Source organism: Nipponia nippon, unplaced genomic scaffold (genome assembly GCF_047370975.1).
Source record: "Nipponia nippon isolate SJK-2023a ecotype South Korea unplaced genomic scaffold, ASM4737097v1 scaffold_4, whole genome shotgun sequence".
Classification (NCBI taxonomy): domain Eukaryota; kingdom Metazoa; phylum Chordata; class Aves; order Pelecaniformes; family Threskiornithidae; genus Nipponia; species Nipponia nippon.
This window is the reverse complement of record NW_028262358.1, coordinates 50016449-50044078: the sequence shown is the minus strand read 5'-3', so window position 1 is coordinate 50044078 and position 27630 is coordinate 50016449. Positions and strand designations below refer to the sequence as shown.

Here is a 27630-nt window from a genome sequence, read left to right as displayed (position 1 = left end):
CTATTATCCCTGGGGTCAGCACTGACGTATTTGTTCTCTTTTAATTAGACACAGTCAGCTCCAGATTGGGTCAGGGGAGACTGGAAGTGGGAATCGCAGAATGAGCATTTAAATTCTGTCTTACTGCACGGGGATAAACAGAAGGATATCTCTGACTGTCTGAGCTCTGACACTGTGTGGACTCTCCTAAGCATTAATTCCCAGTACAGCATTTGCTACAAATGGATACGCACACCATTAACTCTCAAAGACAGAAGGGCAGTGTAGAAGTGACAGCAGAACATGTGTGTGCATTTATTTTTGCTTACAGAAAAGGTGGGCTAGGCAGGGCATGGATACGCTGGCCCTTCCTGTTCCCATTATGCTGGTGGGAGGTTACCCTCACCGCTCTGTCTCCAGCACAGTCAGGCACAGTTCCACTCCCAGGTCTGTACTCCTACAGGGGTCCTGAGGCCCCTCTCAGTCAATGCCAGCCAGACGTGCCACGTAGCTATCCCATCTCACCATGCCTGAGGTAAATGGAGGAACTGCAGTATCAACAGGCCATCAAGGGGAGCAGCCTTTTCAGTTGGCACAGCAAGTGTTGAAAAGGCCATTTTACCTACATTGTCCCATTCATTATAAGGTCATCCCCAGTGCTGATGTCATATGTGGGGGCTTCACCCTCTTCTGGTGGAGGGGGAAGGGCAGGGGAGCACATAAAAGCTTACGTACTGAAATCCTCTGTGAATCCATTAGGTGTGGCAGAGAGGGGACCAACTGGAAATTTCCCTCTGTGCCCTCCTTTGCACAGAGATAAATTTCAAAAAGAAAAATTAGGTGCTATAGTGATTTGCAAGGATAATTAGAATATGGCTTTGGTTAATGTCCTCAAATAAACAACTAGAATAGTGATTTTGTTCCAATTGGCTGAAGAAGATCATAAACTGTTGCAGTTATCTGAAAAGAACCGGCAAAGATTTCTTCGGGTTTTTAAATAAATACGCTTTGACAGTGTATGTGTCCATTTTATTTTTGCTTCCTATGAATTCCTATGAATTCCTATGATTTCCTGGCAAGAATGTTCTTCAAAATAGTCAATATTTTAAGTATTTACTGATAGCAGATTTGGAATCCCTGAAATTTGCACCAAACACCTCATTCTCAGAGGCATAATTATCCAGTAGAGGCACAGAAATACCATGTGACTAATACATTAAATCCAAACCAGTTTGATTTTGATTTTTATTTTTGAAAACCTACAAAAAGCTGCTCACAAACAACTTACAGTTTTTTGAAATTATCCTCAGAATAAGTTAAAATGAAGAGGTAACATCATAGGCTGTTCAAGGAGATTCATGAACAGGAAAGAAATGGACTAAATGCTCAAGTAAACTATTTAAATTTTTATTGCTGGAAACTTAGTCATTCATGTCCCAATACAGTAGGTGTTTCAAAATTATTCTTCATAGTGTTTACCAAAGAGGTTTTCACTTAAAACAAAGTGATGGTATAAATGAATGCAGGAAAAATAAAAATTACCCCCCTACCACCATTTTAGTAATGCTACTTTTCCATGTTTTTCAACAGTGACTTTTAAGCTAAACTTGTTCTACAGTTGTATTATCATTAAACAGCCATATCACTGTTATTCCACACGGTGCACTGAACAGTGCACACTCTCTGCTATATATGACCCGATCCTACCAGCTGTCCCACCATGGTTTTTGGTTATCCTTCTAATGTTTAGACTTGCAACCAGTTGTTCTATTTCCTTTGCCATGTCCTTGAGCCTTGCTGTAATGTATGAACATTACAATGGGCTTTCTCTGACCTTATGCAGTTTCGGTGTAGTTTTGTCATTATCTCTATCTCATAACTGACTGCTGATCTCACAACAGGAGTGCTTCCTTCTGTATACTGTTGCTCATATTAACATCTTCTCCCTCCCTGCTCCCTTTCTCTTTCTAACCTTTTTGCTGATTTTCTTGTTCTTCCTTTCTTGCATATTAAAACAACCCTATAGGAATCGCTGATACTCTTATTTCTGTTTCTTATTTTACAACTCTTCTTGTCAAGTTGGGCAGCCTTCACAACTGAAGAAAAGTAACTTCAGGTTAAGGCCAGCTACTGAAGAGAGGCCTCTGTGCATAATAATGCATCATGCCGTTTGTCCCATAGAGGCTCTTTGGGACCCTCTGCAATGTGGTCTCTGACATAGTATTCAGAAGAAACAAGACACGTGAGACATAGAGTTTTGAAAAGCAGGCAACTTGCATCCAAGCAAAGTAATTGAAGCTGCCAATTTCAATAAATACATAAAGATTTGAAAACAATATTAACTATATCTTTGCACACCCACATTCCATAAATGCAGACAGCCACACACTTTATCATATATATTGCATGCTACTTTTCTGGCAAATAGCCTGGAATTTAAAAAGTGAGTTGATAGTTTATTGCAGGCTATATACATGCATATAGGAGGCTGGCTATTGAAACACTGCTCTTATCCAGCCACTCTGTAAATGCACTGATTAGCTGTGTACAAGGCAGACGGCTACAGCATTGATCACTATCAGTTTGAAGAAGCAGCCTACCTCATGGCAAAAATTGTGGGAGTGAGCTAATACAACTTTGGGATGGATAGCATAAGTTTGATGCTGTGACTTCTGTTCTGAAGATGATTCTGTCTATTGAAGCTATTTGTGCTTTTCTGCAGGTTAAAAAAAGGACAAAAACTTTAAACAATATGTCAAGTCCAATTCCTGTTTGACTTCCTCTCTAAAAAAAGAAAACCAATCCTTTCTGTTTTCAGTTGCACATAGTATTGCATGCTTTGTTGTGTATTTACCCCCTCCCCATATTCCTGTGATCATTTCTGTGTGATTTGGGCTGGGGGTGCAGGGGTTAGATAAATAACCTGAAAAGAAAACTTTAGGTAAGCCAGCCAACATTGTGCTGTCACACAGAAGTCAATTCTGTGCCCATTCTGCACAGGAAGAGCCTTTGAAGGGCAGAAAAGGAGAAGTTTCTTCTGCTTTTCTCTTCCTCTCCAAAGTGGCTTCTTGTCTTACTTGTTTTTGGCCACAAAATAAATTCATTCAGAGCCTGGCCTCCTGCCATATTGCAGGTAGGAAGAAGGGCTTCAATACTTCCTAATTGTCCTCAATTTAGCTCTGGTTCTCTTTTTTGGAAGACTTTTATTTCCATAGCTAATGTTACGGTTGGCTCAATTCTACCCTGCATGCTAGTCCAAGGCTTCCGCAGTCCACTGGGCATATCAGGCTTGATCCTGTGCCACTGAAGTCAACGGGAGTTTTGCCATCAAATGAGTTAGAAGCAGGAGGCAATCCATAATTAGTCAACTCTGATTGCTGGATGCAACTTGCTTTGTAACGGCTACTGAATTATTCTTCTCTGCTAATCTGTATCTGACTAAACACTCTTGGCCAGTGTATTCCTGAGCATTCCCCCCTTCCCAGAGAGGTTAATCAAATGACAATTGTTGCTCTTTTATGTCAGAAAGAGGGGATGGGATGAATAAACTCCACAAAATATAAGCTAAATAAAAGGCTAAAAGAGCCAAAACCATGGATGGCTAATGTTGGATGTCTAACACAGAGTCAGTAGTATCCACAAGCCTGAGTTTATCATGAGCAGCAGCAGCAGTAGCTCAAAACTTCTTCAGCACCCCCACTACCGCAGCACTGTCTGATCACCTCCTGCCTGCATCTCGTCTGATTAACAGCCAGCTGCCTCAGCCCTGTGCTCGGGGAAGACTGTCCGAAAATTCATTTAAAGGAAATGGGCGCTCATTACTCTCAGAGTCCTCTCTTAGTGCAGTGCAGCATGACACTGGGACTACGTATTATTTGGTTTTAATCAACAATGCCAGTATTTGAGAGAGAAAGAGAGAGAGTGAGATTTCCACTGCAGCCTTTAATGTGGCTCTAGTGAGACGCTGTTATATATTGGGCTGTGTCTCAGTATAGGGGCTTATTTGACAGGCCCTGTCATCATCTACCTCCAAGATTATCATTCATGCTGCTGGAAAGATAACTTTATTGGACTAAATATTGGCATGTGTCTGTGTGGCCCACACAGGTAAAGACTCTCCCTGGGCCTCATTGGTGTGTCTGAGTCACTGTGCGTGGGTGTAACAACTGCACTAGTTATTATTAATCTCTCTGAAACCTCTTTACAGTGATTAAGGGAGTACTGTATGAAAGCAGTCTGCTTTGTGGGCTCTTGCCAAAGAAGACCCACTAAGCAGATTTTGTTGGATCCTTCAGCCAAACTGCTCTTTTCTTGGCAACTGAAATGTGCATCAACATAGATGTAATGTCAATTTCCAGCGTTTTTTTAATGTACTTTATTCATGTTTGTTTGGATGCTACACAAACCACTAAAATCAAAGTACAGTACTTAACGTAGCCAGTCACTTTTCTGATGTGCCAGTGTATATAAATAAACCTGAGCAGGAGACAAGAGGTCACATTTAAAAGATAGAAAGAACAGAAAAGCATGTGTGTTCTTGCCTCCAGTCCCCTTTGCATGAAGAAGGGACTCCAGCGAAGGACATTTTGGTATGAGACGAGTGATGGGTATATGTCGGCAGGTGCTGGATCCCCCCCAAACCGTGACCAGAAGAGCTCAGCAAATTGCCAGGGATCTTCTTAGCTTTTTCTCCATGCTGACTGCTAAGGGCTGGGCATTTTGGGAGCAGAAGAGCCAAGCTCTCGCTGAGTTAGCCGTGAAGATGAGATCATGTGGCAATGGCCTGCAGCTACATGGAAGGTCAGGTAACCCCAGCTTTGGGTGAAAATAATGATCACAGAGTTTTTAGCCTCTGTATGTCACTGAACAGGGCTGGTGGCTAGTCTCCATGGCTGAATCAGGGGGAGGGGGACTTGTATTCTCTAGAGGAAGAGTCTAGTACATTTCATCTGACCCCAAATATTATATTTTCTTTGAGCTGTGGTATCTTTCACTTCTGTTTACTCCTGTATGTATATTTTTAAAAAAAGCTCCCCCTTTTACTCTCTCTCCATCCCCATTTCTGGCAATTGATCAAAGCCTGGGTTTACTATTCTACTATGTGCCTCATGACATCTTGTCCTCATACACCTGAAAGTGTCTCTCTACAGCAACTTTTTGACACTAAGTAAAGCAGAGTAAAATAGCAGCAAACTGAAGTTTTTCCAGCTTAGTCTGTCCCAGGAGGGCTAGGCTGGGGAAAAACAAGACACTGTGAAGGAAGCAAAAAATAAGAATAAAAAAGAAACCAGACAGTCTCAGGAAGGGAGAAAAAAAAAGAATTTAACTTGAGGCAGAATGTCAAATAGATATTTGGAGTTCAGAGTGCTAGACCAGCCTGACTATATTCAACTTTGACCACCTACAGCAATTTTTATATCACCAGGTTTGTGTCATTAAGTAATTAACATTACAGTGATGTGTCATCTTCTGCTGTATCACTGCACTCACTACACATCATGTGATCATCATTTCACCTTCATTAAAGTACTTAACAGCAGACACTTCCTTTCTGACTTGATCTATTCTGTGTATGTGGGTTGTGTTTTGGGTTTTTTTCCCCATTTCCAGAGAGCAAGAGATCCAATATGCCCAGGAGGCCTCTGAAACTCATTTCTTCCATCTATACGGCCAACAAGCTTACCCTTAAGAAAAGAGAAAAGAACAGACACACAGGACACTCTTTGATAGCTTAATTTTGTGCTCCATGCAAAACATGTCATATCCGTCTGCCTTCGCATACATAACCATAAAATGACACTGACTAAATGAGGTGATTTACACACAGAGAAGTATTTGGCTGTATAAAAATGTGCATCCTTGAGTGATTTTTCAAAAAGAGGGCTGCGTAGTCAGAGTATCACCCTGCCTCTACAGCAGACAGAGGAACTATCCTTGCTTTACCACGTTTGAGATGATGCCAGTTATCCCATTTTAGTTTCATCTGTTCTGTTAATCTTCATCAAGAGGCTGCCTAATCATGACCTTGCCCCTCTCTAGAGCCCAGAGAGTGATGTACAGTCATAGCTGCAGCTCTGGTCCTTGCAATAGGAAGCAAGACAATGGTGGGCAGACGTCCTTTCTTCCCCTCAGGACCTCCAGGAGGGCTGGAAAGAGTAAGGCCTTTTACTGGGGCTTTGAGCTGATTATATTTAGATGAAAGGCAATTTTTAAACTTCAAATACTATTAAAGAAATAGGACTTGGCTATTAAAGAAATAGACTTGGCTGAAAGGAAAAAAAAATTGCAAGTGTATGCATGAATGAAATCATAACACCCAACAGCACCAGTCCTTGCTGGGCTGGCCCCTGTTAATGGTGGTGGAGGAGGGGAAGTGTTAATGATCCTTTGACCTCCCCAGTAAATCCACACTTGAAAGAGAGGGGATTAAAATGTCTTAAAAATCATGTGCTGAAGACTGAGAGAGCTTAACATTTTCCTTATGCTGATGTCAGATGACTTTCCCAGCCCCTGCATCGATTATACATACTCCAGCAGGTCAAAACAGAAGCACAGGAGTGCTGGTATGTTAAGGTAAGACTGCTTGTAAAAAATTTTAGGTGTCTTGACTTGGTATGGCTTCAACCTTGCTGTCTTTGTCCAGGGACTGCTATGACATGTCTGAACTGCCTCCACAGGTTATTGTCATCCTCTTCTCCATTTTGACTACTTCTCCATTTTGTGAGTGTGGGAGTGCGCGAACACATGAGCATCCCAGTGGAGGAAGCCCCTTTCAGCTTCACAGACCAGTTGTGCTGGGCTCAGTCAGCTCTTCTTCCTGCAAATGGAGTTCATCCAAATTCCTAGCTTTGCTTGGCAACATGAAAAAAAATTTTAAAAAGAGAAAATACAAGCATAACTGTAACCCACCTGTTGAAAGGGGAGAAATGTAAAACTCTATAAAGTAGTTAAAAAAATTTAAAAGTTCAGTGTGGTAAAAGGAGAAGAGATAATAATCAGTATGCTAGAATGAGATGTGTTAACAATTACAGGGAAATATTTAATAAGATCCAACAAAAATAAAATCTAAAAGAGAAATTCAAATTATCTAAACCCAGAATCTCCCAGAAAGAAAAACTTTTTGTACATTATTAGCAAATCTCTATCTGACACTGATAAAACCTTGTCTGATATTACAATAAATATGAAAAGGAGATAGCATTACCCAAAAACATCAGCAATCTGCCTCTGTTCAGTCTTCCAGTAATGCAGTTATAAGTACTGTGACTAACATGAATGAGTGAAGATTTTTACAGCCACTCTGTCTGCACAAGACACAACTGCAATGAAATTGCCTTCTTACACCAGCAAGATACAAAATTTAACTTGCAGCCATCAGAGAGCTGCCTGCAAAGCCACATTTGTACTGGGGAAAAAAATAAACCAAACAAACCAGGCTCATGTTTTTGGTTCACGTCCTTTAAATGCTTTTGAAATTATACCCACAGGAGCTTGGAAATGTCGTCATTATTATATTGTAATTATTATATAATTACAAATGAGTGGTAATTTTGTCTGATTCCTTGAGGAACCCCTCCAATGCCATCCACTGAGTCTGAAATCAGCAGCTGCTTCCTCCCCACATTGGAAGCAGATTCACATCTTGGTTGCCCTAAACGTATTTCCAAGGTAGTATCAACTACTCCAAAGCCTTACGAATTCATAGCACCTGTTGGTCCCTTCTTCTGTATACGATCTATACATCAGCTTGTGGGCTGTTATGGCTCACTGGCTGGTACTTAGAGGCAGTTTTGCCATTCATAGTCACCTCAAATGGCATCTCACTGCATGAATAGTCTCCCTGCAGCAAAGCAACCACCTGTAGGCTCTGGAGCAGCGTTTGCAGAAACCCGGCATGGTTTCATCCTGGTGGGGGGCCTGAGCGCTCAGCCACTATGGGTGCTTATCAGCACATGCAGAGGAGCATACTTGTTGCTCAAAGTCTGGTTGCAGAGTCTGAACCAGAAACTCTGTGGGCTGAGGCCACATGAGGCTGCATTGCGAGAAAGGACTGTGTAGTGTGCCAACAGCTTTAGGAGACAAAACAAAAAGGGGTTATATTTTATGCTGCTAACTTTTGAGTATGCTTTAAAAGCTGTTTTGTTAAATTAGTCTCACTTCCTATATCTAGTGGGGTCAAAAATATTTTCAATGTAACAGTAATCTTCCAAACAGAAAAGTTATTTATCCATCTGATACTCTCTATCTGTAAGGTGTTTGTATTTCTGAACAAGGCACTATGATATACAACACACCAGAAATGGTACACATCTCTCAGTAAGGCTGCAGGATAACAGGCTTCTGAATTCTTCAAAGCAACCTAGAGCTCATTTTTAGGATGCTGAATATTTTTCCTGTTTGGAAACTTAGTATGTTTTGCTGTATGTGCAAGGGAGATGGGGGACTGGAAATGGCTTATTTAGCCACATTTTTGACAAACAACTTTTGCCAACCATGAGCAAAAAAAAAAAAAAAGAACCCAACACCCTAAAAACTAGCACTATTGTAAATTGTATATTTAGCAAAAATGAAATAGTAATTCTGTCTCTCTCTGACAACCATCCATCTTTAATATTAATCATCCTCAAAAAGTCACACAGGAGTGATTTATCTGAAAATCCTTTGAAGAGCCTCTCTACTGTCCTCCCACATGAGAATACTTGTCCTACTCTGCTATGAAAGCACATCGCAGAGCAGCCTGCACTTGTGAGGAAATTGGTGAGTATTACTTTAGTTTCCTTGTGTACTAACATCATTGCCTAGTGATATTCTTCACTTGACCTAAGGACACATACATCTCACCTCCACAAGAAATCAGATTACAGCAGGGCCTTACACATAATTTAAATAAAACAAGAAACCCTCTTTAACTGAACAAGATGGAGCCCCATTTGGATGGCACCCAAATGTCCGAAGGTGTGAGAAAGTGCTCACGCATACCATGGGAAGCTGGAAGGAGTGCTTTACTGCCAGCCACAGCCATCTCTGAAAGAAGGATAGTGACAGTGCTGGAGCACTGGACTGTGTGTAGCCTAAAAGGGATCCAGCTCCATTGCCTCCTCTGCTGCGTGGTGAGGAGTGGGCAAGAGCACCCCGTATGTACAGCAAAACATGATGGAGCTGATATTTTGACTGCTGTGAGGACACACAAAGCATGAACAGGCTCTTTGTGCCCAGTACCCTGCTCTACAACAGTTTCAGCTCCCTTCCACCTTACATTCTTTCAATGCACAGTAGCTACGAAAAATGTGGAGGATACTACAGGAGGTAAACACTTATCACTGCTGCTAGTCTGAGTTGTGAAAGCAGGCAGGAGTCTTTGTTTTCAGCCTGAGGGAGATGCAGCTCTGCCATGGAAAAGAATTACAGGAAGACCCTTCCAGCTACAAAATTGTTAAAACTCCATAGGACTTCCAACTGTTCTTTGGGTTGTTTTTGAGGTCTGAATTTCCAGTTTTGTTCTCAGACCATCACTATAATCCTATGTAATGGAATCTGTTCATGTCTCTTGGTCTCTTGCTGTGTTTCATTTGCAGCTGTATGGTGAACATAGCAATTAGCTGCTGATGTATTTTTATCTGGTCTCTAGTCTTTAGCATGCTTTATTGTACTTTATATTCTCCATATGCCATAGAAAGTCAGTCAAAGTCCTAATCTCCTTACACAAAAAATAACTTTGAGCTGCGAAGCCTGACACTAGTATTAAAATACTTGATGGAATTTCTGTGCACTTGCGTATGAGTGTGTGTGTGTGTGTGTGCGTGTGCGTATGCCTGTGGGAGGAGGAGAGAGGGAAAACATTCTTTCAAATCCACCTGAGCAATTAAGGAGAGTGTACTCATTAGTGCATTTGGCAAATATACTAAAATGGATTGAAGAAATAAATTTTGTTTGTATCTGCAAGTTTCAAACAGTTATCTTTTTTCTGAAGGCGAGTTTTCATAATAAGCATGCATATTCTTCCACAGCAATGTAAGCAAGCATCAGCAGAGCCCCAGCCTTGCGTTAATTTTTGTGATACATTTTTGTGCCTTGTAAACAACTATTTATTGCCATGTTTATACCAAGAATGTGGGAACAGGGAGCTGTGACTGATTAAAAATTTCAAAAATTAGGAAATAAAGTAAGGCTAGAATCTTATTAATGAAGAATGTGGTCAACAGGATGACTTTCATGAACAAGGTTTTAGAGCAAAATATAATATTCAAACGGACACACTCAGTTATTTGGATGAACTCCTGATCCCACCCAAGCAAGCAGCAAAACTCATTTCTTATTGAGTCATGTAAAAGAAAAAAACATTTCAGTATGGCTTCCTTTTATTGGGACAAGAAATGATTAAAAAAAAAGGGTTTCAGTAAAAACATTGCTTTTTGGCAAAATTAAAACCTCCTACTTATAACACAAACTAAAAATATATATATATATTTGCTGGAACCCTTGCTTTTTTGTGTGTGTGATAGAGATAAATGTAATCAAAGTGAGACAATTACAATAAAAAGGAATCAAAAAGACATTTTACATCAAGTTCCCTTTCCATTGTCTCCCTTGACGATAATTTCACAGTATCTCTACTTTCTGCCAACATATGTCTGGGACTTCACTTGAGGAACTTCAGCATCTGCAAAGGCTGAGGTTCCAGGTTACCTTTGCCACAACAAGCCATCTACTTCATGACTTATGCATGTTGCTAACAAGTCAGGAAGAAGATGAGGCAATGGAGGTGACTCCCTGGGTTGCTCATGAACATGGTGTTGAATGGAAGTGCCATAGCCAGAGAAACTCCTCCCTGACAGCCTTTGGGAGAGCAGCTCATCATGTTCGCAGTTTGATAGGCATTCCCATGTGGTTCTCACCTCCCCATGTAGATGACACACAAGTGTTACTGGATTTGTTTCACAACATCTCTGCAAAAGGAAAATGACTGTTCCACCTTGGCATTATAAAGGGTGAACTAAAACGCAGGACAGGCTGCAGATACAATTTATTTGGCTAAAGGTAGCTATCCATAATATAGATGCACGCTATAAACATGGCCACCCTGACGTGGTCAGAAAGAAGCATTTCCCTCTGGGGGATATTTATCTCATCCTAAGATAGGAATAAAATAAGTCTGATGCACTGCACTCTTGACGTGTCCATTTGTCTTCATTTCTAGCTTCTGGAGGGAGACACAAGTGACCATCTCGGATGTACAGTATAGCCATCTGTTGTGAGGCGACATCATTTCTACCCTATATGCCAAACTCTTATAGAAAGTTTACACCCCAAGTGAGACTTGCATCCAGGTCTCCCAAGTCCCCCACACAAGCTAACCAAAAACCAATCTTCATCCACTGCTTGACACAGACGTGAATGGGCCTCTGTGGGTATAGTGTAGCATGTTAGGAAGAAGAAGGACAATGATAGGAAGAGGGGAAAGGGGAGGATGCTATTCCAGCAGTAGGACTTCCCTCAGAGGCTCTTGGAAGCCTTTGCCCAGGGTAAATGGATGTCTCCTCTTTCAGCCTCACACACAGCAGAATTCAATGTGTGCGACCTGGAAGCCAGGGTGAGTTTCCAGTAACATTTCCTATAAAGGAAGACGAAAGCCTTGAAAGCCTCCTGCCTGTTATTGCAGAAGCTTTGTTTCAAAAACAGAGAGCTGAAGAAAATCAGGGAGCTAGTATTTAAAGGTCTTTCAACCTCTCTCCTGTCTCCGCAGCCCTTTTAACAAAATGGGTGGAGAGAGTTTGTGGCAGGGAGTCTGTGCTGAGCACAGCCCTGCTACCCCTAGCAGCATGGCCAGGCAGGAGGAATGTGCCTGGGCTGGCCCACCCATGTATAAAACCAGGCACAAGCTGGCACTGTTGTTGGCAGATGATCCATGTACCCAAAGTCCTTTCTCACCTCTAAATTGGTCTCCTGTGGCTCAGCTGAACTGTTAGCAGGAGATCGCAGTGCTGCTCCCTTCACTAGCACTGTCCAGCACCAGCGGTTCCCAGGTGCCCTCAGGAGCATGAACGTTACCATAAGCACTAAGAGGGGAGACTGAGTTTTAGGAACTGGATGTTTTATTATTTTGTGTCTGTAAAAAAGGCTGTTTGTCATAGTCAAGCAAGGCAGCCACAAGAGGTTGCTTAGTTATATGTCAGAATCACGAGCTACAGGCACAAAAATGCAGCCCCCAGCTCTGCCTTTGTCACTAGCCCCCATCCTTCTTCCTTCTGATATCTTTTATTTAGATTACCATTAATTTTCTCTTTTCAGTCATTTTACTTTGTTTCCCACTCTTTTTCTTCCTGTCTTCCCTGTTGCCAGAAGAATGTACAATTTTGCAGATGGAGAAAAGAAATTTTCAATTGCAGGCAACAGCAGGAAAATCCTGCGTGGGCTCATCTTTCCCCTTCCCAACCAAGCAGAGCTGACAGGAAACATGAATCATCCTGCACCTCCGCATGGCCGTGTCAAATCTACCTGGATTTGAGGCATGGTGCAGAGCTCGTGTCTTGTTCTCCTGATATTCCTTCAGCAAGTCAATGGGCAAAGAGGCAAAAGGCAGTTAGATCAGCTTGATCCTCATCTCACAACCAGAGTGATGGGCCATACCTCTCAGGAGAGACCAGCCTGGCCCTGTCTGGGGTCCCAGTAATGTTCATCGCTCCCACCTGGGAGCAAGAGGAGGGTTGAGGAGGTACCAAGGGCCACCTCTGAACCTTGGCTCCCTGCAGGTACCCCAATCACTTCCGTTTTTGCAGGATTTTCCTGCCATCATATTGGTCTGCCCTGTTTTTTTTCTTTTTCTCTGCCCCTTTTCTTTCTCTTCTCATGTACCCTTCTAGCACCCCTTTCCCAGTAAAATGCCACACAGGGAGGCAGAGCAGCCTGACCATGGCCTTTCCATATATTTAAACACTAACAATTCACTGAGCTGGAAAATTGTAAATCTGCAACTTTATTGAAAAGGGTGGTCACTCTGTTCTTTGGAGCCATGTTCAGAGACATTGGGATAATTAATGGACCCTTATGTGACACAGAGGCAAAGAATGGCAAATTTTAATAAAACTGGTAAGATGATTTTTTTAATTTCTAAGAAAGAGACTTTCCATGTCTAGTTTTGCTTATTGTTATGAGAAGAGAAAGACTGTTAAAACTATCCTGTGCAGGTGAAAACACTGTCACACAACCCTTTTTTTCCTCTGAACTAACATGGAGGAGGAGAGCAACTGGCACTGAGGGATTAGTAATGTCTGCTAACAGTGTGTATGCGGTGCCTATCCTGCACTGTGTCTAGACACCTTCCTAGCATTTCATGTAACAGCATTTCAAACCAAAACAGAGACAGACCAGAGCTGTCAGCACAGCTCATTTTAGATATAAAGTGCACCCTTACTTGATGTGCTGCTGGGAAAGTTAAGCAAGACACACAACCCAAGTAAAAAAGCTTTCAAGTGTGCAATATAAAAGGGGAGGCAAAAGGCCACCAAAGTGGAAAATAAAGGTGAAAGGTTTCAAAGGTAGGACAGGAGTCTCTCACATAGAGAGGGAGTATAAATGAAATGAAACAGAGCTTGTCATCATCCTTTTTACGAAATGTGGGCGGACTGATGTAGCTGTACTGAATTATGGATAGTGTTGTGAATTATGTGCACCCAGAGCTGCTAGACAGATGACATAACCCCAGTCTGGAGGATAAAAAGGCCACAGAGCTGTACAACCTGGCCACAAAAGTACAGAAGAGGTGGTGAGAGAAGAAGCACCAGCTTCTTTAGGGAAACCCTTTTGAATTAAGGACATGGTATGAACTTAGAGTGGAGTACCTTCTCCAGAATAACTAAATGTGCGTGTCTTATTTTTTGGAATAAGAATACTTTTTCTGAATTAGCAAAGCCACTTTAGCAGGAACATGTCTTCCAGAATAAGTTGTTAAGCAGCTAAGCCCTGTGAGAAAAGTACTCTGCAGAGAGGATGGGGAATATGGCAGCTGTAGAGCAAGCTCTTGGTTGCTGATGGTCACTTGCCTTTGTTAGATAATTAGGATTTCCTAACACCCACATGAAATGGTTGGCTGGGGCCTGAGCCTTCAGGGAGGGCTCTGCCAAGTAAAGATAACTGAAATGCCAGGTTACAAACAGACTTCTTCCACCCTTTCTGTTCTCCTTATTTTGCCAGCTCTGTCATTCAGTCTCTTTAGCACATCCATCATTCGGAAGCTGAGTCATGTGCTTAGTCTCTCATTTACACAGCAAGCCCTGCAATTGGGCATAGCTAAAAGGGCATGAGCTAGTGATATCTGTCAAGAATAACTATTAATTCAAACCCATGATATTTAAAAATAAAGTAGAAGAGCATATCAATTTGTTTCCCTGCTTATGTTAAGCTTCATCATTTATGTATGAATGTAGACTGTGTACTAGAAGAAGAGCGTCTGCTGTGAGCTTGGAAAACAAATTATTATTGTCCGTTAACAGCTTTGCATAAATATTTTGGGAATTTGTATATTAATGTTATATTTTGTAAAGGATTCTCTCTCCTGTTAGTCCCACAGCCTCTTCAGGTTCTTATTTTCTGTGCTCTCAGCAGTTGTACACAGTTATAACAAATCAGTCCTGATGAACTACAGGCACTTTCACACTTGTTTCCATAGCTGGGTGCAGCACTCGGTGAGAGGAGCCACTCAGGCATATGGCCTATAATAAGCTGATCTCCAGCGAGTTGGAACCTCCTGCTTCAACAGCTATTTGGCCATTTGTTTTCTTGCTGCAGCTCTTTGATTATTTCCCTCCCTTTGACAGAATGATGAAAGCAGCCACAGGGTTTATGTGCCACCTTCACCAAATGTTGCCCATATTCCAGTAATCAGGCAGAAAACAGAGGAAACAGGCAGGGATGAGGCGCCCACTGACTCTGGAAGTCCTGAGGATTGAAAGGCACCTATTCTGCTGAAAGACAGACTAATGTATGTGCAGTTAAAACTCCCTAAACCAACTTTGGAGGCTTGTGGTGACCTTTCAGCTGAGGTTTTCCATGCAGCAACTGGCAGTCTCAGTTTTCTCTCTTACACCGAAACTGGGATAATTACTTTTTACAGTGTATCTCCTCAGTAATTATTACAGCGTTTCATTTAGAGGCACATCAGCTTAAAGGAATTTGAATACTTTAATCCATCTCAGTGAAAAATATCACTTAAAACAAACAGGCGACATGCCTAGTGCAATGCCAGAATTAGAAATAAGGCTGGAAACCTTCAAACAAATGAGTGAACAAACATAGGGCTTTGTGCAATGTAAAAATCCAAGGAAGAAACAAGCAAGAAGAAAAAGCTTCATCCCTGGCCTAAAGAATGACAAGTCATACCATTTCTGAGGAGAATTCAAGAGGACTTTCAGCAAACTAGGCCTTGTTTCCCTCCTCTCAAGCCTGTATCTTTAGCACACAAGCTGATCAAACATTTATTACTACTGAAGATACAGGACAACAGCTATGTTGCCTTCTGAGCCCCAGGATAGCACAGAGAGAGCTCTACATTTGTCCTAATTGGAACCAACTGAAAAGTTTTGCAACAGACAGTGGAGCTTTCAGTGAAGTGAAGTTTTCATGAAATGGTTCTGCTTTCCACAGAACATTTCAATTTTTCATTGAAAACCTGAGCAGGCAAACCAAGAAACTAGATTAAATACTTGAATTCTGAAGGGCCATCACAGCACTCCAGAGGTCTCAAGTTCCTCCTGTTCCCATTCTTTGTTGGGGACTTTGCCCCTCAGGCAAACTACATTTCCCAACAACACTCTGGCCAGGCAGCAGTGCTGATGCACACCTTCCCACCTACACGAGCGAATACCATTCATTATGGAAGATGCGATGAAGTCAAGGAGTCATCACTTTATGTTTATTTGTTGGAACTTGCAATCCTCTGCCACCTACCTCAGTTGTTGTTGAAGGGATAGGGAGGAAAAAAAGCATGAGTAAAGGGCAACGTGGAAGAGAAATGGGCATGGATCCTTTCAGCCTACTCAACTACAGCAGATATTTTGTGTAGGAAATGAAGCGGTGCTAGCGGTGAAGAGGGTCCTCTAAAAATGAACAGGACAGTCTCTGAAGTATGAAAAACTAATTGAGCAGAAAAAGAGGCCACTCGGTCTTGCTCAGTGACAGCCATAGGATGTGTCAGCCAGCTTTCATGTAGAGATCAGTTCAGCACTCAGTCTGAAAACCAAGGTGCAAGAGAAGTGAATATGTTGAGTGAAGGAGAATTTACACCCAAATAGCACAAAGAGGGCCACAAAAAAAGTACAGAGAAGATTCAGGAAAAGAGTCTTTGACATCCTCAAGCTGAATGTGTGCACTGACAAGAAAAGTAACTTAAAGTCAATTGGTGACCATACTTACTTTCCAGAGAGGATTGCTTTTGATTTCTCCAACCAGAGTCTCAGCTGGTGTAACTTAGATAGCTGATTTCAGTAAAATCCATGTCAATTTACCTGTTGAGCCTCTTGCCCTTGGAGAACTGGCATATTATCTGAGGTGAAAAAACACATGCTTTGGCTATGCTTAAACTTCTGTTCAAGCAGAAAATACCATGAGCTGGAGGCTTCAAAACTGACAATGCTTCCTCCTAGCTATTCAAAAAACAGAGGTAAAAAGTTGCTTTCACTCCTGAGATCAAAAAAAAAAATCTGGCATTTAGTTTTGAAAAGAAAAGGGAATCTTCTGAAGCAAGGTGAAGCGTAGGGATGTTAATGTAGGGAAGCTCTTAAACATATCTGCAAAGAGGATCAGAAATAAACATGCAAAAGGAACTCGACACATTTCTCGAAGGGAGAACTTATGAATGATTGGATATATTTGAAACTTGGCGAGATGACTTTCAGAACTGAAAGATCAAGAGAATCTTGATCAAGGGAATCTAGGAGAGGCAGAAAGAGAAGCAGAGGTGAAGGAATATAAGCCCATAGCGAAAAATCTTTCTTGTTCTGTTTCAGGCCCTTTTTCTTTCTGGTTAGAGCTGTGGTGAGGAGGAAAGGACAGAGATATGTGAGCACCTGTCTTTTAAAGATGGGTAACATCCACTGAGCCTCAGAAAAAGGTTTGATTTGGGCTCTGTTTGAGGAGCAAACTCTGATCAATTCTCATCTGAGTCATCCTCATTTACTCATCTTCTATAAAAGGGAAAATAATTGGTGAGCTGATCAGATAAGGAAATGCCAAATAAGGTACCCAATTATAGCAAAAAACTGATCTATGGGAAGAATTAGCCTCTTGATTCTCTGAGTCACATAGAAAACTGGAGAAAGATAAAGAAAATTATCAGGTGCTGACAAGGAATTTACTGGATTGTTTTGACTGTGCCAAGTGATTCGCAGAGCAGGATGTTCAGCAGTGCTTCTAGTGCTGCTCCAAAAAAGCCCGGCATATGGTCTCCCCTGAGCTTAACATTGCTGGGCAAGCATGTATGTGGATAACATGGGTGACTCGGTCATTGACAGGAGCTCAGTGATCATACACAGAGTAGCACAGTTAGAGATCCATGACTACCCTGCCTTTTTCTATTCCTGTTCCCTCAGTACTGGCGATGCAAAAACTAGCTGTAACAGCAGAGAAGTGCCTAGCATGGCTGGAAGGGCATGCACCATCCCCATGTGCTGTTGAGATCTTTTAAATCCCAGATTGTTGAGATCTTTGAAATCCCAGTTGTCAAAGAGGTGGCAGTCACTGACCTGCTCCTCCACCTGGATGCGCACAAGTCCATGAGGCCAGATGGGATCCACCCAAGGATACTGAGGGAGCTGGCAGAGGAGCTGGCCAAGGCACTCTCCATTATTTATCAGCAGTCCTGGTCAACCGGGGAGGTCCCGGATGACTGGAAGCTAGCAAACATGATGCCCCTCTACAAGAAGGGTTGGAAGGAGGATCCGGGGAACTACAGGCCTGTCAGCCTGACCTCGATGCCAGGGAAGGTCATGGAGCACATCATCTTGAGTGCCATTATGCAGCAAGTGCGGGACAACCGAGGGACCAGGCCCAGCCAACATGGGTTTATGAAAGGGAGATCCTGTTTCACTAACCTGGTCTCCTTCTATGACAAGGTGACCCGCTTAGTGGATGAGGGGAAGGCTGTGGATGTTGTCTACTTGGACTTTAGTAAGGCCTTTGACACTGTCTCACACAGCATTCTCCTGGAGAAGCTGGCTGCTCACAGCTTGGATGGGTGCACTCTGCACTGGGTTAAAAACTGGCTGGACAGCCAAGCCCAGAGAGTGGTGGTGAATGGAGCCAAATCCAGTTGGCGGCCGGTCACGAGTGGTGTTCCCCAGGGCTCAGTACTGGGGCCAGTCCTGTTCAACATCTTCACTGATGATCTGGATGAGGGGATCGAATGCACCCTCAGTAAGTCTGCAGATGACACCAAGTTGGGTGGAAGTGTCAATCTGCTGGAGGGTAGGAAGGCCCTGCAGAGGGACCTGGACAGGCTGGATCGTTGGGCCGGGACCAGCTGTATGAGGTTCAACAAGGCTAAGTGCCGAGTCCTGCACTTCGGTCACAACAACCCCATGCAATGCTACAGGCTGGGGGAGGAGTGGCTGGAGAGATGCCTGGCAGAAAAGGACCTGGGGGTGTTGGTTGACAGCCGCCTGAACGTGAGCCAGCAGTGTGCCCAGGTGGCCAAGAGGGCCAATGGCATCCTGGCCTGTATCAAGAACAGTGTGTCCAGCAGGACCAGGGAGGTGATAGTGCCCCTGTACTCAGCACTGGTGAGGCCGCACCTCGAGTACTGTGTTCAGTTTTGGGCCCCTCACTACAGGAAGGACATCAAGGTGCTGAGGCCTGTCCAAAAAAGGGCAACAAAGCTGATGAAGGGTCTGGAGCACAAGTCATGAAGAGCAGCTGAGGGAGCTGGGATTGTTTAGTCTGGAGGAGAAGAATAGGCTGAGGGGAGACCTTATTGCTCTCTACAACTACCTGAAAGGAGGTTGTAGCGAGGTGGAGGTCGGTCTCTTCTCCCTAGTAACGAGTGATCGGACGAGAGGAAACAGCTTCAAGCTGCGCCAGGGGAGGTTTAGGTTAGACATTAGGAAAAACTTCTTCACCGAAAGGGTGGTCAAGCACTGGAACAGGCTGCCCAGGGAAGTGGCTGAGTCTCCATCCCTGGAGGTATTTAAAGAACGGATAGATGTGGTGCTCGAGGACATGGTATAGATGGACTTGGCAGTGTTAGGTTAACGGTTGGACTCGATGATCTTAAGGGTCTTTTCCAACCTTGACGATTCTATGATTCTATGATTTACAAGGCTCATGCTGCCAGTCCGTGCCGCCTTCCTGGCTGCCACCTGTCGGCTCCGATCCAATGCGAGGGCTCACTGGCTCAGCTGCTGCAGCTGCCTGCAGCCACTGCTGTGCTCATCTTTGATCAGCTGAACTTAAAATACAAGTTGCTATTGAGGCAAGCAGCGACTTTTCTTTCTCCAAGATGTGGATGCTGGCAACTGTTTTAAAATTCCATGTTGAATATTCCTCTGTGCGCACGCGCGCGTGTGTGTATACACTCTGTTATTTGCAATATCCGCTTAGAAGCATTAAAGAAAAATGCCTTTGTCAGCTTTGTCTTTTGCTATTTGACAACTGCTGCTGTCATTTTACTTTTGTTTGAGAATCTCAGCCTGCTTGCTGCTGAGTCACAGAAGAAGGCAACAGATAATAAATATAGTCCCTTATCAACCCATAAAGCTGTGGACCACTGGAATGACAATCAGAAAGGGAGTCTTTTTTAACCAGCAATAGCAGAACAGAAGGATACTGTTTCCTGTGCAGATTTTCCTGTCACTCACAAGCTTTGACTGGTGTGGGCTGCATCCTCCAGAACAGAAATGTAAATATCAAGAGTCAATAGCAGAGACTACCCTATCTATGGGAATAGGAGCAGAGGAAGCACAACATTCCCTATACAGACCCCCTGAAGCAGCTGTCTGCTGCTAGAAATTATAAAATGCAAAACAGGAAGCTGAAACACAGAAAGATGACTGAACCTTTCACATCCGTGTTCTGATTTCTAGAGGATTTATCCCTCATCCAGCAGTCCTCAGTCTTTCAGCTGGCTTGACTGAGGCATGAAATACTCAAACCATTGTCCACATTTTTACATTTTAGGAAAGTTCTACTATTGCTAAGACCAGCACATTTCAGATTCACTGGAGGATGATGGCATCACAGGAGACGACTGTGTATCCACACGGTGCTAGAGTCATCGCTACTTGATTCTCTGAGACTGAGATGACAGGTCCACATAGCGTGTGATGATACATTTCATAGAAATTTGGCAGGCTATAGAGTCCACTGGCACACACCACCATCCTTGCAACCACAGAGTCAGGTGAAGTGATAACTACAATGGGAACTTTGAGCTAATGAATGAAAAAAAGTGAGAGTAGGACCCTACTGCTGTGTCATGGTGGAGATTACATAGTTGTCCAGCTGGTAGCCTGAGAGAAGGAGTGAGACAACAAGATGTATCTCTTCTTTCATATGAATGAAAGGCTTTCTGGGACCTCTACAATGAGAAAGCAATATGACTAATCCATGGACTTGGAGGTATCTACCAGACTTATTCAACACAGCATATAGACCCACCAATGTTCTTCACCAACACAGTCCAAAATATTTTCATCAACAGTAACAGCTTAAAAACAGCCACCACAAAGTCCTACCTGTTTTCCTGGGAGAAGCAGTGTTTCTGAAGTACTGTGGGGAATTGCAAGAAGGATTGTGGCATGCCTCTGAAAAAGGCCAGTCACAATAGAGCAACAGCTGCATCATAGTATAAGATAGGCTAGATGAGATCCCTGGAATTAAACTCTCACTACAAACACAAGTCTCTTCATGGGTGTTTTGGCTTGAAAGCATTCTCTGTTTCTCATGAACAGGTCTATTTTGCTATAAAGGATTCACTCAAGCAGGCAGTAGGGTAATGCACAGAGACTTCCTTCGGGGCACAAAGAGCAAGGAAGTATCATTTCCAAAACTGTGGTTGGCAAATCACAGCTGTTGAAGGTTGCAGTGCTAATGTAGACTCTCCTACATGCACAGCTAGCAATGTAGTGTGTTTGGGAGACTTCCGCCACCTACTATTCTCAGCTTTCTCCTTTCCTCTATTTTCAATGTTGCATCACATACAATACAGTGCTGCTACTTCCAAAGTCCAGTCCCCTAAGGAAGCCCAGAAAGTCATTCTGTTGTTCCCCATTTTATTTGCATCCACACTAATTATTCAGGCATTAATTGAAGGCACTTTCAATATTTATTAAAACTACATCAAAGGTGCAGTGCTGTTTTCCCTTCTTATGTGACCTGCAAGGAAACAGAAAAAAATCCCAGATAATTCCGTTCAAGTTATTTAGTCCCATAGCTTTCATCTGAGTATTTTTTCTAAGGAGTTATAGGCTGGGTTTTGTTGTTGTTCTTGCCATGGCTAATTTAGTTCTCTGCATGTGTTTCAAGCATTTTGCTAAGGAGCCGCATTGTTTGTAATGACATTGATGGTGAAGGAACATCAGCCCCTCTCTGAGGTCCTACACTGGCTGAGGGGAAGGCTCCCAGACTCACAATCTCCTTGTCAGGCCAAAAGGTACACTATAGCCCATTTATTTCAGAGACAAATGCCAGCAGGATTGAAATCTGCAAGTTTGCCTGCTCAACATGAGCAACAAAGAGAGCCTGATCCCCTGCCAAGCAAGAAAGTTGAAACGATGAGAACATTAGCCTGCTAAGCCACAGCACTAGACTTGATTGCAGACTTAATAAGGATAAAACACATTTTATTCACTGCAAAGTGATAGCTTCAAATAGATATTCAAAATATATGGCTGAAATCATTTCTCCTACTCACACTCTAAAAAAGATGTCATTGCCTCGGTGCTAGCGGAGCGTACTACATTACATACTTACCCTTTTCATAGGTTTGACATTAATGTAACCATAAGCCCAAGACTGACAGCTGATTTATTTTTTTCTTTATTTATTTAGGACAATTCCATGCATTGAATAGAAAATCATTAGCAGCAGCTGGCCTTAGGGCTTTCTGTTTATCCTTCCTAAAAGTATATGCAATTTCTTAAAAAAAAAAAAAAAAAAAAAAGTGTGGTTTTGTTGTTCAGTGTGAGCTATGATTTTCTTTTGTTATGGGTTATGGCAGCAAATTTAAATAGAAGCCCTTCTGAACTCAAAAGGAAACTAAAACGACAGCAATTGAAAGTTTTTCTGGTTTCAGGTGCATCAGTGACCTCAGTCCAACTTGGCTGGGGCTTGATATTTTGCTCACTTAATTAAGTGGTTAAAACCCTTTATCATCTTTCATGGCAGAGAAACAGAGATATAGCAGAAATGCTTACCACTGTCTGTCTCCACCTTCCACAGTACCTGGTGTGGTATTTTACAAAACACAAGGTGTTTTATTTCCCTCCTACCCCAACCACACATAGCAAACAGAGCATTTCGGCTGTTCCAGCATGTCACTTGTGTGAGAGCACTGTCCTTTTCTCATGAGCATCAGCCTGGGTCATAAGTGGGATTCATTTCATGTTACTGCAACTGTGGAAAAAGTAAGGAGGTATCATCCATGGTATTTGTTTTTGCTCCTTTGGGAGGGAAGATCTTTCTGTTTTAAGCTGTCCTCCAAACAGTTGGGATTCAGTAACCTCTGGAGCTGCCTTTTGTGCTGGTGCCTCACTGTACAGGAGCCTGAGAGATTAGTGTAGACCAGACATCTAACTTTTTGGCAGCTGTGACTAGTGGAGATGAATCCCACTGTAGGTAACATCCTCTGTTGTTTTCATTAGTCAGAGATGGTTACAAGTCACTTCAGCAAACTGTTCTTGCTCATCCTAGTTTTTGTCCTGGACACAACCAAGTCCCTCACAAGAAACTCAGCCCACAGAACTTCAAAGCCATGTCTTCACCCTCAGAAAACTGCACTTGTGTGTATTTCACTGTTATCCTTTTCTTACTGCTCATTAAAAAAATATGTTTTTCCAGAGTTAATTCTGCACGTGGCTCATTCTCTCTGCAGTGCTATATCACATTTTCATAGTTAGGCTTTGCTGCCTGCACTAACTGAAAACTATTAAAACCATAAAGTGCTTCAAAACAAGCAGGTGTCAAAAAGAAAGCTCTACTCTAAGTATCCCCCTTACTGCTGGCAACCATTACTTGCAGTTACAAAGCAGATCGTTTAAACCTTGTCTAGCTGTCTCCCACATTTCTAAAGCATCTCCTTCCTAATGGAGCTTTAGCTTTAGCTGTCCTATTCTTTCTCTCAGGATATTTTCTTCACATTACTCCTGTTAACGTAGCTTGTTGAGAAATCACTCAGGGTCAAGGCATCTGACAGAGGTCTGCTGCTGTCAGTGCCTGTGTCCTAACTGATCGGCAGTGGGTTGCAAAAGTTGCATGAGCTTCTGTAACACAGCACAGGCACTAACAGCCACTAGCAGCCAAAGGCTTCTCCATCTCTGTCTTATTAGTCGTAAGTACACGCCAAGGACTGCAGCATATACTTTTTGAAGATGGTGTTACGAAGTAACAGGTGGTATGTTCCCTGAACCAACACTAAGGTTTGCAGTTTCATTCTGGTATATTATGTGCTTATTAAATATTTTGGTGTGGATGTCACAGCGGGTAACTAAAAGATGAGATGGATGTTGAGACCAAACTATTTGAAATAACACCCACTCCTCCACACAGGGCTGAGCTGCTCTGTCTTCATTGCAGTCCTTGGTCCCCTGTTTATCTGGACCAGGGAACTAATTGCAGGATGTTGTGGCTCCCTCTCCACTCCTACCCAATTGTGTTTGTTTGTTTGTTTGTTTGTTTCTTTTAAAAAGAGGCAACAGGAGAATGGCAAGTACTCAGGTCTTGTCATGACATTCAAGGAGGGAGGAATCAGGCTACAACCCAAGGATGGGTTGTTTGGGTAAAAAGTTACTTGTCCTATGGTGTAGACAACATCATTGTTGGGAGTAAATACATAGACTGTCACCGAGTTAGTCTTGTGACTCTTTATGATACAAAACTTTTGAGTTTCTGATACTTGTTATGTGGTGCAGAATGATTCTGTTGACCTCAGTTCTGGTGATAACTGTCAGATGCTGATTTTAAATACAATTGTAGCTTTTTGACAACTTAGGAATAAATCCTATGCTGGCAGAACCGATGGGCTTACTCAGAGTAGCATAAATTATTTTGGTTTTACACTGCCAATGAATGAGGTACAGCAAACCTTAATTGTTATTCTAATCAGGTTGCAGTACATTTGATGTATAAATCCAGTCCTCCATTTACACCACAGCATACATCATTGCTACTATTGTCCTCACGTGTGTGCATATTTATATTTATAAATACGTATTCACTCAAACTATATATACATATGTATTTATTTATACACACAAAAACTCTCTTTTATACACACAAGTATACATATATAAATACATACACACAAGCACATATATGTAACAATCTGTGAGCTCGTGTGACCTGCAATAAAGAATTACGAATTGGATAGAGGATAAATGCAATTTTGTATTTTTTCTTTTTTTTCTAGAATTGGTTACACATCCTGTGAATGGAGCTAAAGTAAAGCATAATTTGCAGCACATAAAGGAAATAGTTTTGATGTTTATGAATCACTACTGTCAAATTTGTACAAGTAAAATACAGTACACTGGATATGTATACACAGCAGCCCCCTTCATGTTTAAAACATTCTAGGGAGCTTAACAAGTGATAACCTAAGATAAAGCTACTGTTGGGTCAAAGAATGAATTAAACAAGTGTTGCCTTTAGTCTTGACATGAAAGCATTTACAGAGCCAATGTTCTAAATCTCTGCTGGCAGAATATTCAGAGGTGGAAAACGAAAAGAGCACTTAAGATGCACAGGCCCTTTCAGCTATGGATTTATAATGATATTCCTGTAGAGCATTTGCAGAACAAAAAACCTGACTTGGGCAGTAAGGAAGTAATACCTCAGCTGGATATGTAAAGCCTGGAGATTAGATGAGCACCTGGAATACCTTTAAGAGCTAACAGAAGCCTGAGAATAGATCACCTTCTCTCAGCCAAGATTCAGAGAACTGGTAAGATCTGGGTGGACACTTCTTCCCATACAGCATCGAAAAGCTGATGGATGGTTATGACTTGCAGTTGTTCCTCAACTGATCCCAACTCAATACAGCTCTCTGGTGTGGACCATACTCCATCATAGTCTTGGTCTATTATGTTGTATTGGAGTGAACCATTTGTCCCTTCTTGAACCCCCAAATGTGCTTTTAAATAAATTGCATTCACTTTTGAAAACCTCTGGTTCATTTTAAAAAAGCCTCCAGGAAAACTGAGGGGCTAACAACAAAGATAAAATTCTGAGGATATTGAGAAGTAGCCAAGACTCAGGTCCTGGACAGAAGTCTTTTGTCATTATAACTTTTTCATGTAAAGTGCAGTAGACAGAGCCATGGGCCAAATTGTCCTTGACCCAAATTTTATTTTGCTGTATGTCCTCCTGTTTTGAAACAATGTATTTCAGGAGAATTCCAGTAAAGAGTGAAAGTTCCTGAAATTGGAAGAAAGTGGATTTTAAGTGCTCAACTCCAGAATTGCTATCAAAATCTCCCTTACTGGCCACACTCCATCAGTGTCTTACATTTTGTTTTCCTTTCTGTAAGCTCTAGAGATGTCCAGGATTCTGTTTTCCTGACTACATAAAAACACCTTCTGAGCAACTCCAATCTAATAAGAGTCTAAAAACTACACAGACAAATACTTGTCGTAGAGTACACCTCAGCCTCAGAGACAGGATCAGACACCACACAAAAGCGACAAGCACCTATATTTCCTACGAGAGCCTGCTGGTTAGGAAGCGGCAGGCGCAAGGTCTGTGCCCTCTGCAGTCTGCCAGGGTTCAAGAACATGTCTCCACACTGTGGAATGGGTCCTAACCTTGGCCAGGCAGGCTAGCTTAAGCAGAGGCTCTCTCCACTGGGCTTACTGCATCAGCACAGGAAAAAGAATACAGAAATTGTGGGATGAGAGACAAATGAAATGCAAGGAGGGCTCAAGCAGTTAGGGCACTCACCTGCACTCCTGGAGATGCTGGGAGTTCAGGTCCTTGCATGCCAAGGGTGACAACATACCTGCTACCTTTGAAGAAAAAATTGAACTTCACAAATTCGTTCCTTTGTGTAGTCCCCATTTATATCCCCAGATCTATGTAAGGTGCAGTAGCACCTTTACTGAATGTGCCGTTTCATTTTGCATTTGTAAATGGCTTTTAGAGTGCTTACCTGAAGAGCAGGTGCTTGCCAAGGGACTGGCAGCTGATTGCAGTAGCACTGCACGGCGAAGGGGCTGCACCGCACAGCTCGTGCCAAGGAGCTCACTTCTTGGCTGTGTGAGAGCGCACCCCTCCGCAGTCACAGTACTGAATGTCTCTGTATGTAAAAGCTGCTTAAAAGGCTGCTGCTAATATGTACTAGAGGTTAATTCCAGAAGTCAAGAAAGCTGATGTTTTGTCTGAAAACAAACACAATATATGTTTGTACTGGAAGTTGTAAACAAGGACGCATGCTGGGTAGGTAGCCTCAAGCTAGCAGAATTTTTTAAAAATCCTGAGACTTGTCTTTACATTATTTATAGGTTGGAGAAGATTCATTGTTTGTGAAACAACAGGCAGCCCTTGTGCTACATCTATTGACACAGTGAAACCTTCTTGGATTGAAATTTGCTTTGATATCCTGTAGAGGTTTCCTCCTAAAGTCTGAGTTTCTTAAATGCACTGCACTTAAGCTCGCTCCTTCTCTCACATGCACGCTCTCTCGCTGTGTCTCGTATGTTGCGTACAACACTTCACAGTGAACCGAACCCCATGTGGTGGGAGAGAATTATCAAGAGTGTATGGTATCTTTAAAGAGCAAATTAGTAAAACATTGATTCTTATTAACTCAAATAAAAGCAAATTTCATGAAGGCGTTAGCAAAGAGTGAAATAACTGTTATGTACATAAAGTTGGTGTGTTCTCTGCAGAACCCAGCGTGAGATAAAGATGCCACTCCTATAATATTATCAGAAAGCAGGGAACAAAGCAAGAAAGAGTACTGAAAGACTAATTCCTCCCCCAGGAAAACAAGACAAAACACTGTGTCCTAAGAGAATAGTCTGTACTCACTGCCATCCTTTATCCTTCATGACAATGTGAGAGCAGACAGCAAAGGCTCAGTGGGCCAAATTGTGTTGCGTGTAACTCCTCTGAAGTCCAAGATAGTACACCAGAGATTAACCCAGCCCGTATCAGACTCAAAACCAGTTTTGCATTTTATTTACTGTTATTTATTGAACTGCAGTAGCCCCTAGAGGCTCTCAGTAGGACTGCTGTCCCGTTGGGCTCCAAGAGCTAACAGGAAAGGACAATGTTGGAACACTCGGGCACTCTGATTTCACCGGGGTCTGGCACAAGCTCAGAAGTCATCTTCTGTAATTCCTTTCCAGCAATCAGCTTCATGTCCTCTTTTTGTATGTATCACTGAGTGAGATCCTCTGATAGAAGACCCACAAAGTTGGTGGAATTACTACTACGTACAGCTTGCTGTTG

General features: G+C 42.4%; 1 long non-coding RNA gene across 1 annotated transcript; it reads right to left on the bottom strand.

Annotated features, from left to right (window-relative positions):
* Positions 1-4454: 4454 nt before the first annotated feature.
* LOC148053295 (uncharacterized) lies at positions 4455-27293 on the bottom strand. Its single transcript, XR_015708561.1, has 4 exons — positions 27208-27293; positions 26327-26555; positions 26119-26183; positions 4455-6830 (listed from the first exon to the last, which is right to left on the bottom strand). It is a non-coding gene; the product is annotated as an uncharacterized LOC148053295 (long non-coding RNA).
* Between the last annotated feature and the right edge of the window lie 337 nt (positions 27294-27630).